Source organism: Patagioenas fasciata, chromosome 1 (assembly GCF_037038585.1).
Source record: "Patagioenas fasciata isolate bPatFas1 chromosome 1, bPatFas1.hap1, whole genome shotgun sequence".
In the NCBI taxonomy this organism is placed as follows: domain Eukaryota; kingdom Metazoa; phylum Chordata; class Aves; order Columbiformes; family Columbidae; genus Patagioenas; species Patagioenas fasciata.
The window spans coordinates 34,110,920-34,119,470 of NC_092520.1; the positions used below are offsets into that span (position 1 = coordinate 34,110,920).

The 8,551-nt window shown below is 46.0% G+C and overlaps 1 protein-coding gene and 1 long non-coding RNA gene across 4 annotated transcripts in view; one reads left to right on the top strand and one right to left on the bottom strand.

Moving 5' to 3' along the window:
• Positions 1 to 1,001, bottom strand: part of AKAP11 (A-kinase anchoring protein 11) — a 42,919-nt gene extending 41,918 nt beyond the window's left edge. For all 3 annotated transcript variants that reach the window (XM_065850412.2, XM_065850325.2, XM_065850252.2), the window contains exon 1: positions 900 to 1,001. The gene's annotated coding sequence lies outside the window, so the exon portion shown is untranslated. The remainder of the gene's footprint in view (positions 1 to 899) is intronic.
• Positions 1,002 to 1,479: 478 nt separating this feature from the next.
• Positions 1,480 to 7,880, top strand: LOC139827504 (uncharacterized). Its single transcript, XR_011738131.1, has 2 exons — positions 1,480 to 3,056; positions 5,264 to 7,880. It is a non-coding gene; the product is annotated as an uncharacterized lncRNA (long non-coding RNA).
• Positions 7,881 to 8,551: the final 671 nt, after the last annotated feature.

Genomic DNA, 8,551 nt, shown 5'->3' on the forward strand with positions numbered 1-8,551 from the left:
AATTATAGTACATAACTGCCCCCCACCCCATTAGACTTCAGTCATAATTAAGAAAGCTTCTCAAAAGAGCCAAGAGAGTAAAGGAACAATACTTGTTGTTCCTCCTCCCTTCATGGAGAAAAGGAATTGGGGAAGAACATGGGAAGGGAGGGGGAAGAGACACTTTTAAAAAGCAAAATGTTGAGAATCGGGTGAGCTTAATCTGTGCGTACCAAACACAAGCCAACCAATGTAGGACGTGAGGCGAACTTACTTAGTCTCCGTGCATCACCATCACAACCACAAGCCAGCCTCCAGCCCTGGCTGCAGCCAAGCTCCAGCCGAGGGGTCAGCGGACCTCCCACCGAGGCGCCCCACCCGCAAGGCCCCGGCGCAGGCCGCCGCGACTACCGAGGGGCACTGCGGGAAGGAAGCGGGGATGCTGTGAGCACCGCTCCGTGGGTCTCGGGGCCAAAGCGCCGCGTTAACCCCTGTGCCCCCACCCCTCCGAGGGTCTCGGGGCCAAAGCGCTGCGTTAAGCCCTGTGCCACCCCGCTTCGTGGTGTGGTACAAGGGCGGCCCCACCCGCGTCTTCTCCTCAGGTGTGTGCGCGCCGCCGCAGAGGACCCACCGGGGCCGTGAGGGGCAGCGCTGCCCCAGGCCACACCGAGCCCGCTGGGGAGGTGCCAACAGCATCTCCTCTCCGCGGGGAACGCCAGCGGAGGATGCTCTGTCCCTCCTCCGCTCCCCACCTGTGGGAGCGAGCCCCGCCTGACAGGCCGGGAGGCTGCGCGCCGCCCTCAGCGCTTCCCCCCGCCCCGCGCGGGGACGGAAGCGCCGGGCCCCTCGCCCCCCAGCAGAGCAGCAGGGGACTGTTGGGCGGGATGGGGGGGTGAGGGATACAACAGGCGCCCCCGTACCTGACTGACTCTCAGTAACCAGCACCCGCAGCCATTTCACCGCCAAACGCAACGGACCGAGACTCTGCTCCGCCACCTCCCCGGCGCAGCGCCCTCCGCCGCCCCGCCCCGCCCGCTCGAGCCCCGCCCCCGGCGCGCGCTACCGCTCTCGCGACGCTTCCCACCAACCGCATCCCCCCGCCCCGCACACCCCCGCAGGGAAGGGAGGGGATAGGGAAGGAGCATCACGTGGTGGCTGCCGCCGCGCTCCCATTGGCGGGAACGAGAGGCCGTCCCGGAAGGGCAAGTGTAGACTCTTGCATCTGGGCAGGAGCAGTCCCGGGTTCCAGTATAAGTTGGGGGGCGACCTATTAGAGAGCAGTGTAGGGGAAAGGGACCTGGGCGTCCTGGTGGACAGCAGGATGACCATGAGCCAGCACTGTGCCCTTGTGGCCAGGAAGGCCAATGGCATCCTGGGGTGTATTAGAAGGGGGGTGGTTAGTAGGGCCAGAGAGGTTCTCCTTCCCCTCTACTCTGCCTTGGTGAGACCATACCTGGAATATTGTGTCCAGTTCTGGGCCCCTCAGTTCTAGAAGGACAGGGAACTGCTGGAGAGAGTCCAGTGCAGGGCAACCAAGATGATTAAGGGAGTGGAGCATCTCCCGTATGAGGAAAGGCTGAGGGAGCTGGGTCTCTAGCTTGGAGGAGACTGAGGAGTGACCTCGTTAATGTTTATAAATATGTAAAGGGTCAGTGTCACAAGGATGGAGCCAGGCGCTTCTCGGTGACAACCAATGATAGGACAAGGGGCAACAGGCACAGACTGAAGCACAGGAGGGTCCATCTGAATGTGAGGAGAAACTTCTTCACAGTGAGGCTGCCCAGGGGGGTTGTGGAGTCTCCTCTGCAGACATTCAAAACCTGTCTGGATGCCTTACTGTGTAACCTCATCTGGGTGTTCCTGCTCTGGCAGGGGGGATTGGACTGGATGATCTTTTGAGGTCTCTTCCAATCTCTGACATTCTGTGATTCTGTGAAGGGACTCTGGGAGCATGAGGTTAGGTGGTTGCAGTGCCTTTTGGCAATGCTTGTGCTCGCCGTTGGGGTAGCGCACGCCATCCCCGGCCATTACGTCTGTTACTCAGTGTGAGGGGGTTGGGGGCCGGCCCACGTGCCGCGCTTGCCTCACAGGAGCACGACTCAGCCTGTGCGCGCCTGGCCGTGACCGGGACAGCCCACCTGTCCATGCCGGGCCTGCCTCGCTGGGGCTCCTTGGGTGCTCTGAGTGGGGCTTAGGCCGGATGGAAGCACTCCCCTCCCGCAGCACAGGCGCCAGGGAGCCTCTGCAGCCACAGCAGCGTGGGGTGGCACAGTCACAACCAGGATCTCTGCCGTGGCACAGGGCTTTGGCACTCTTCCCTGTGCCTGGCACAGTATTTCCAACCTTTGGAAAGGCTTTGGGAAGTTGTGTGCTAAGCTCCCAGGCGTGCTGGGGAGTAGATTTGTGAGGCGGGTCTTTCCTGCCTAGTCACTTTGAAAAGGAGGCCTGGCTTCTGGTTGATTGTGTAAGCATCTCATTCCAGGCTTGTTATCCCACCAGCTGGCTCAGCAGGGTAGATGGGTTAGAGGCTGGAGTCTGGTTTTATTCAGATGAAGCACAGACAGGAGACTGTCAAACCCTGTCTGAAACTCCTCTGACATTCCTCCTTTCTCCATTTTAAACTAGGTGCTGCCAGGTTTTGCTGTGCATCAGGTGTGCTATTTGCCACGTAGCACACTTATATGTGTATTTAAGTGTACATGGTGTTGGGACCTGGGGTTTCTTTCAGTTTGCATGGGAACAGTAGTCTCATGTAGCTTCCCAACAGTACTCCATTTCAGCAGCAGTTCCTTCAGACGCTAACCTGACAACAAGAAGGAGGGCACAAAGAAAGTGTGATGGATAGTATAATGTCAGCTAATAACTCTGTCCCTCCCCAAAAGAGGACACATCTTTCTGAGGCTCAGCATATGAGAGTGAAGCTCAGGAGGAGGAACAACAATATAACCAGAGTTCCCCTGTGACTACAGGCACACGCAAGGCAGCATGTGGGCTTGCAGCAGCTTCTGGAAGACTAAAAAAGAGCCCCAAAAGCTGAATTCAGCAAGAGTCCAAAACTTAGTTTACCATGGGAGAGGGTAAGGAAGAAAAAAAAAGTAAAAAATCATAAAAATATGCTAGCCTTGTAGCTTTTTTTCAGCACTGGGGGATTTCAAAGTCTAACCTGCCCACTTTGCAGAGAGAAAGACAGACAAAATGGAGAGAAACTACCCTGGCTTTCTTTTAAGGTGAATTTTTCTTCTGGGTACCACCTGAGCTGTGTAAAAAGGATATGGGAATTTTTTCTACTGTTTTCTGGATAATTCCTGTTTCTGCCTAGCTTCTGTTTTTACTGAAGCTGTGGCTTTTATTTCTCCTTAGTACTTGATCACAGGCTGTTTCTGGGCTGTATAGTCATTTTAGATGTTCTAGAAGTCAGAGGATGCATATTCACTCATTTGCCAACAGGCAGAGAAACTACATTTTAATTTATCCTAAAAAATAATAAACTGTGCAATGAAGCCCACAAACCATGCACAGACTAGGTAGATAAAACATTAGTTGTTCTGAATTGTGTCACAGTGTTAGGTAAGTGTGACAAATAAAAGGTTTCTCGTATTCCCAGGGACTGCAGGTCCCTATGGAATGGGGAGAAAGTAAAAGAATGGTAGAATCAAATTAAACTCAAGTTAGTCATCATTTCAGTGCCCACTGAGACCAGCCTGGCTTGGAAATACACTGTCATTTGAGTAAAGAAATTTTAACAGTTTTGCACTTCTTCGGTTAACCAAAAAAATACCACATTTTGACCAACTCCTTCTTTCAAAATACTTTTCAGATTTTTTAAAATACAAAAAATGCTATAAGAGGGTTTTGTTGTTTTTCATGTATCAAGACTTACAGTAAGTGAAAAATTTCCAAAACAGAATAGATCTGGAAACAATGTAAACATGAGAAAGCATGCTTTAAAAATAAATTCAAACCTTTTATTCCCTTTGTTTTATAATTCCCCTTAGACCATTCAGAATAATGAGTTCCTATCGCTCCCTGCCAAAACCTTGAAAAAAAATCAAGATTTACTCTCATCAGGAAACTATGAAACATAACACACAGCACGCCATTTTTTGTCAGAAAAAAATGAGGCTTTATGTAATAATAAAAATGGGGATAGCTTTGAAATAGTGATTTATAAATACATATATATATATATATATATATATTTACAATTGGTTTAAGTACTGGCTATGTAAAAGCACAGGAAACTTGGCCAGTCAGCCAACACTTCTTAACATTTATATTAATTACGAAGAGCTAGAGTATTGTTTTCTGGGTTCTGGTATGTTGTGTCCTGCATAGTTCTATATTTTTCAGGGCAGAGCCTGGCCAGGCAGAGCCTGTCTCACTATCCCCAGCCAGCGAGCAGCACAAGCCAGGGACAGCCCCAGCCTGGGGCGTCAGGCACCTGTGGGAACAGGGACAGGTCAAGGCCAAGTCCGTGTGTGGGGGTCAGGATTGAATCTGCTGAGAGGAACCAGCATTAGGCGAAGCTGACTGGACAGGGCCATGCACCTGTAGTATTTTCTGCCTGCTCTTTTGGTGTGAAAAATGGGCATCTTGGGATTCTTTTTGTCAGAACTACTGTCATGTCCCTGGCAGTAGCCTGAGTCACAGTCTGCACCTGTCTTTTAAGCTTGATATTTTCAGGATCACTGGCTTGGAGCAACTTGTTGAAAGAGAATCTCAGGCTGACTTGTTTGGCATCTCTCTAAGGTACCAAATGCCAGTTCTGTAAAAGGATATTAAGAACTAGTCTGTGACTTTATATCTGGTTTTCATCCATTTTCTCTCTAGTCTTTTACTTAGATATTTTCCTTTGTACATGAAAGCTACGCAGTTGCACACTTGTGTCAGTGTTGTGGGTTTGGTTTTGTTTTGTTTTTATGATACTGCCTCTGAAAAATGTCCCTCTATAATCACAACTTTATTAAGTTCAGGCAAGACTTTAAATTACAACAAATAACACCGATGTAATGTATAATAATACAGGTTGCCTTCTCAAAGGCATATAGGCAATTTACAGTCTTCATATTCCTGCCTTTAGCAGGAGGCATAGCATACACTTCTTGTTTCAAAAGCTGAGTAAGCCTTTCCATTGCTCCCCTTGCACCAAGCTGGTAAGGATCTGCTGTACTTGAAACTATTTCTGCCCACCCCCCCAAAATCTAGAGCTCGTAATGTAATAATTTCTTTAATGACTATTAGTGGCTTATCTGTTTATATAATAACACACCCTTCTGCTCCCCAGCCCAGCTATCTATTTCTACAGCTGCACTGCTGTTGGACTGTGCCAGAATGAACATTTGTAAAATTAAGCAATAAATGAGATTGAACTGAGAAGACCAGAAAACAACCTGCTTTCCTTCCTTTTTGCTGATCCAGTTCGCCAACATAATAAATGTGTCAGCATGGCACTGGGGATAGTGCAGTGACAGCTGAAAATGGAAACGGCTTAAATTGGCTTGTTCTACCACCAAGAGCATACCACTATGTTGACTTGCATTGCCATTTAGACCTTGCTCAGTATCTCCTAGAAGATGCTCTTGATACACCTACCATCTACAAAACTGGAACTCTTCGTTCAAGTGCACAAGTTCATTAGTCATCCTGTCGTTAATCTTTGGCCTGGGCTGGACCATGGTGTTTGTCTCTGACAAGGGTTTGGTTTATGGTGTCATGGCATAATGTGATGTCATTTTCTGGTTTCTTTTCACTGCGTGTTTCACAAATCTGTTGTTTCCAGTGACCTGTTTGAGAAGTCATTTTTATTTGCATTTATTTGTATATTGACTCCATTTTTCAACAGTGAAAACCTAATAATCTTTATAAGTATAAATATGTTGCAGCTATTATTCTTCTTTCCCAGAAGCTTAATCTGTAATCTATGTAAGTCCTTATCCAAAACAGTATGCATTAAGTGTGTAATCCACAGACTGTATACTGAATTTATCCCGCAGGTGGCCAGTTATGTCCTGCTGACAGATAAGTTCTCGGAGCCAATTTACTAGGCTTTTTAATGCAAAAGGGAAAGTGTCACAAATGAACCTTATGAAAAGATGCGTTGTACTGCATAGGGATGGTTTCAGATGCGATGAGATTCTTACCCAAAGCCTTGGAAGGCTCTCTGGATTCACATCCTTTCTGTGCATTGTGTTTATCTGGAGGATGCGATAACGCCGTTGCTACGTTACACAAGAGTGTACAATAATAAGTGGAGCTGGCTGAGAAGCAAAATTTTTATTCTACAGGAAATTCCAGCTTGTCAATATTTTGTTTCATGGAGCGCTGGAACAAAACACATTGGCTCTGCAGCCTTTCTGGCAAAAATGGGACAATCTGTTTCTCTGCCAGCTGACAAGTCTGGGGAGCCAAGAAAGCAACTGAGCAGTCAGCATATTGCCAGGGAGCTAAATAGCTGGTCAGCTGAGCTACAGGGAGCAGCCAGCTTGGTTGGATTTCTGTCCAGCGACCACAACCAGATCGTGGCTTAAGCTTCTGTAGAAAGTTATAATGGACAATCCAGCAATTCCAATGCCAATCTGTTCAATTAGGGAATGTTCAGACACCCTCTCAATAACTGACCACTGTCAGAAAAGAATGTAACTCTACTGCACTTTGGATTCCTGATGGATTTATTCAGTTTCTGCCTTGTGATTTACGCAAACATTTATTGCTAGAATGAGCTGATTGAATCAATGAATTTTTTCTTAAGAATCAGAGATGATACCCAAGCCCATGAGGGAGTTTTCAGGGTGTCCGTCACTGATAGTTTTGTGACTATTGTTGTTTAAACAGTGTTGCATGCCAGCAATACCTAATAGTATCTGCTTGTGTATGCCTGCTAAGCAGCTGGTACAGTTACTGTGGACAGTACACTATTAGATTGAAATAAATTCTTCTGTCTGATTTCAGATAACACACAGTCTCTTTGTCTTCAGTCCGTACTTGTGAATGAATTTAAGTTAGGATAAACTTGCCAAAAATGCAGTAATGAGGCAACTATGTCTTCTGAACTAGGTAAAATATACTGGTCTTTACTGGGTGTTCAGTAATGTTGAGGTCAGCATGAACACAGAGAGCGCCCTTCTTTGTGAGAACTAGCTGTGCTCAAGTGTCAGGTTTGCTGAATGTAACCTTAGGTATTATTGCAGAATTCTGGCATTTTTCCAGTTATCTTTCCCTTTTGGTGTTTTTTGGAAAAGATACTGGACAAGTTTGTAAACAGAATTGTATTTTTGTGCTCCTGCAGTTTATGATTATGGTATTGTCATAAAAGGTATCAGCTGCTTTTTTCAAATGTTTAGGTAATTTCTGTTGCCGGGTAAATCTCTTAGTTTCATAAATCTGCAGGTACTGTATACTCTATACTCTTCTCTCATTTGTTAGCAACCAGTTGATGCATATACTTCCTGTTTAAAGCCCAGAGTTGTCATATACCATCATTACTTCAACTGCGGTAACTCCAGGGAACAATGAATTCCCTTGTAAATGCTTAGTGGTAATTAAATTTTCTGCAACTTCATCTGTTTAAGTAGTCTCTAATACTCCTGCTGTGAAATCAGAGGAACAACAGATGCTTTACTGAGCTACATTTCAAATCTTCTTCCTGCTGCATGTAAATAAACCTCTTATTTTCTCTCTCAAATTCAAGTACTGCAGAGATGGCACAGCAGTCTTAGTGAATCCCATCCTCTAACCATTTGGATTCCAAATGAATTCTGTGGCACTTGCTTTGCTTTTCATTGACCTTTATATTTTCTATGCATGGCCCAGTTTATTGCTGTTTTTACAGAGCTTACTCTTGAACTGGAAATCATTTGCACTGTGAGTCTTTTTCTACAATTAAAATAGTTCAATGTACTGTTCATGGTGTGCTGCTTCATTTCTGGTGGATTTGTTATGCAGTTTGCTGTGCAGTGCTGCAATGTATCTTAAAATGTGCTCTTCGTCTCAGATGCAATAACTTGAGCATATGTTTAAGGTTTCAGTCAGTATTAATCAATGTGTCTGTTTGGATTGCCTGGTTTTATGTTCCACACACAAGTAACTGCTGCCATGTGTCATTTAACTCTCTCTGATTCTTAATTTCCTCAATGTTGCCACATACTCAGAGATTACTTCATTTCCTCCCTGATTCAGTATCTAAAAGAAATGCTCTTTAAACATGAGTACATTTTAATGAAAGTGTTATTGTCTTTTCCATCAAAATATTGAAGGGAAACTACCAAATCCTTACAAGCACTTGGTGGCATCTTTTCATCAATAATAGAAGTATTCATAGCTTCTCCCAAACATCATTTTCAGTTCTCTCTCTCTCTCTCAAAAAAAGAAAGAAACTAGAAGTGATGAGGAATCAGTCACTTAAGACAAGCTGGGAGTGCCTCACTCCTCCATCCACGTGGTTGTATAAAAGTTCACTGTCTTACAAAGAGCCCCAAAAAGCCTTGTGTCACAGAGAGGGAGGCTGGCATTGTGAAAAATGGACGCTGTAGCATGCCCTTTGAGGACCTCTTTGCAAATTCCTGTTTGAAGGTGG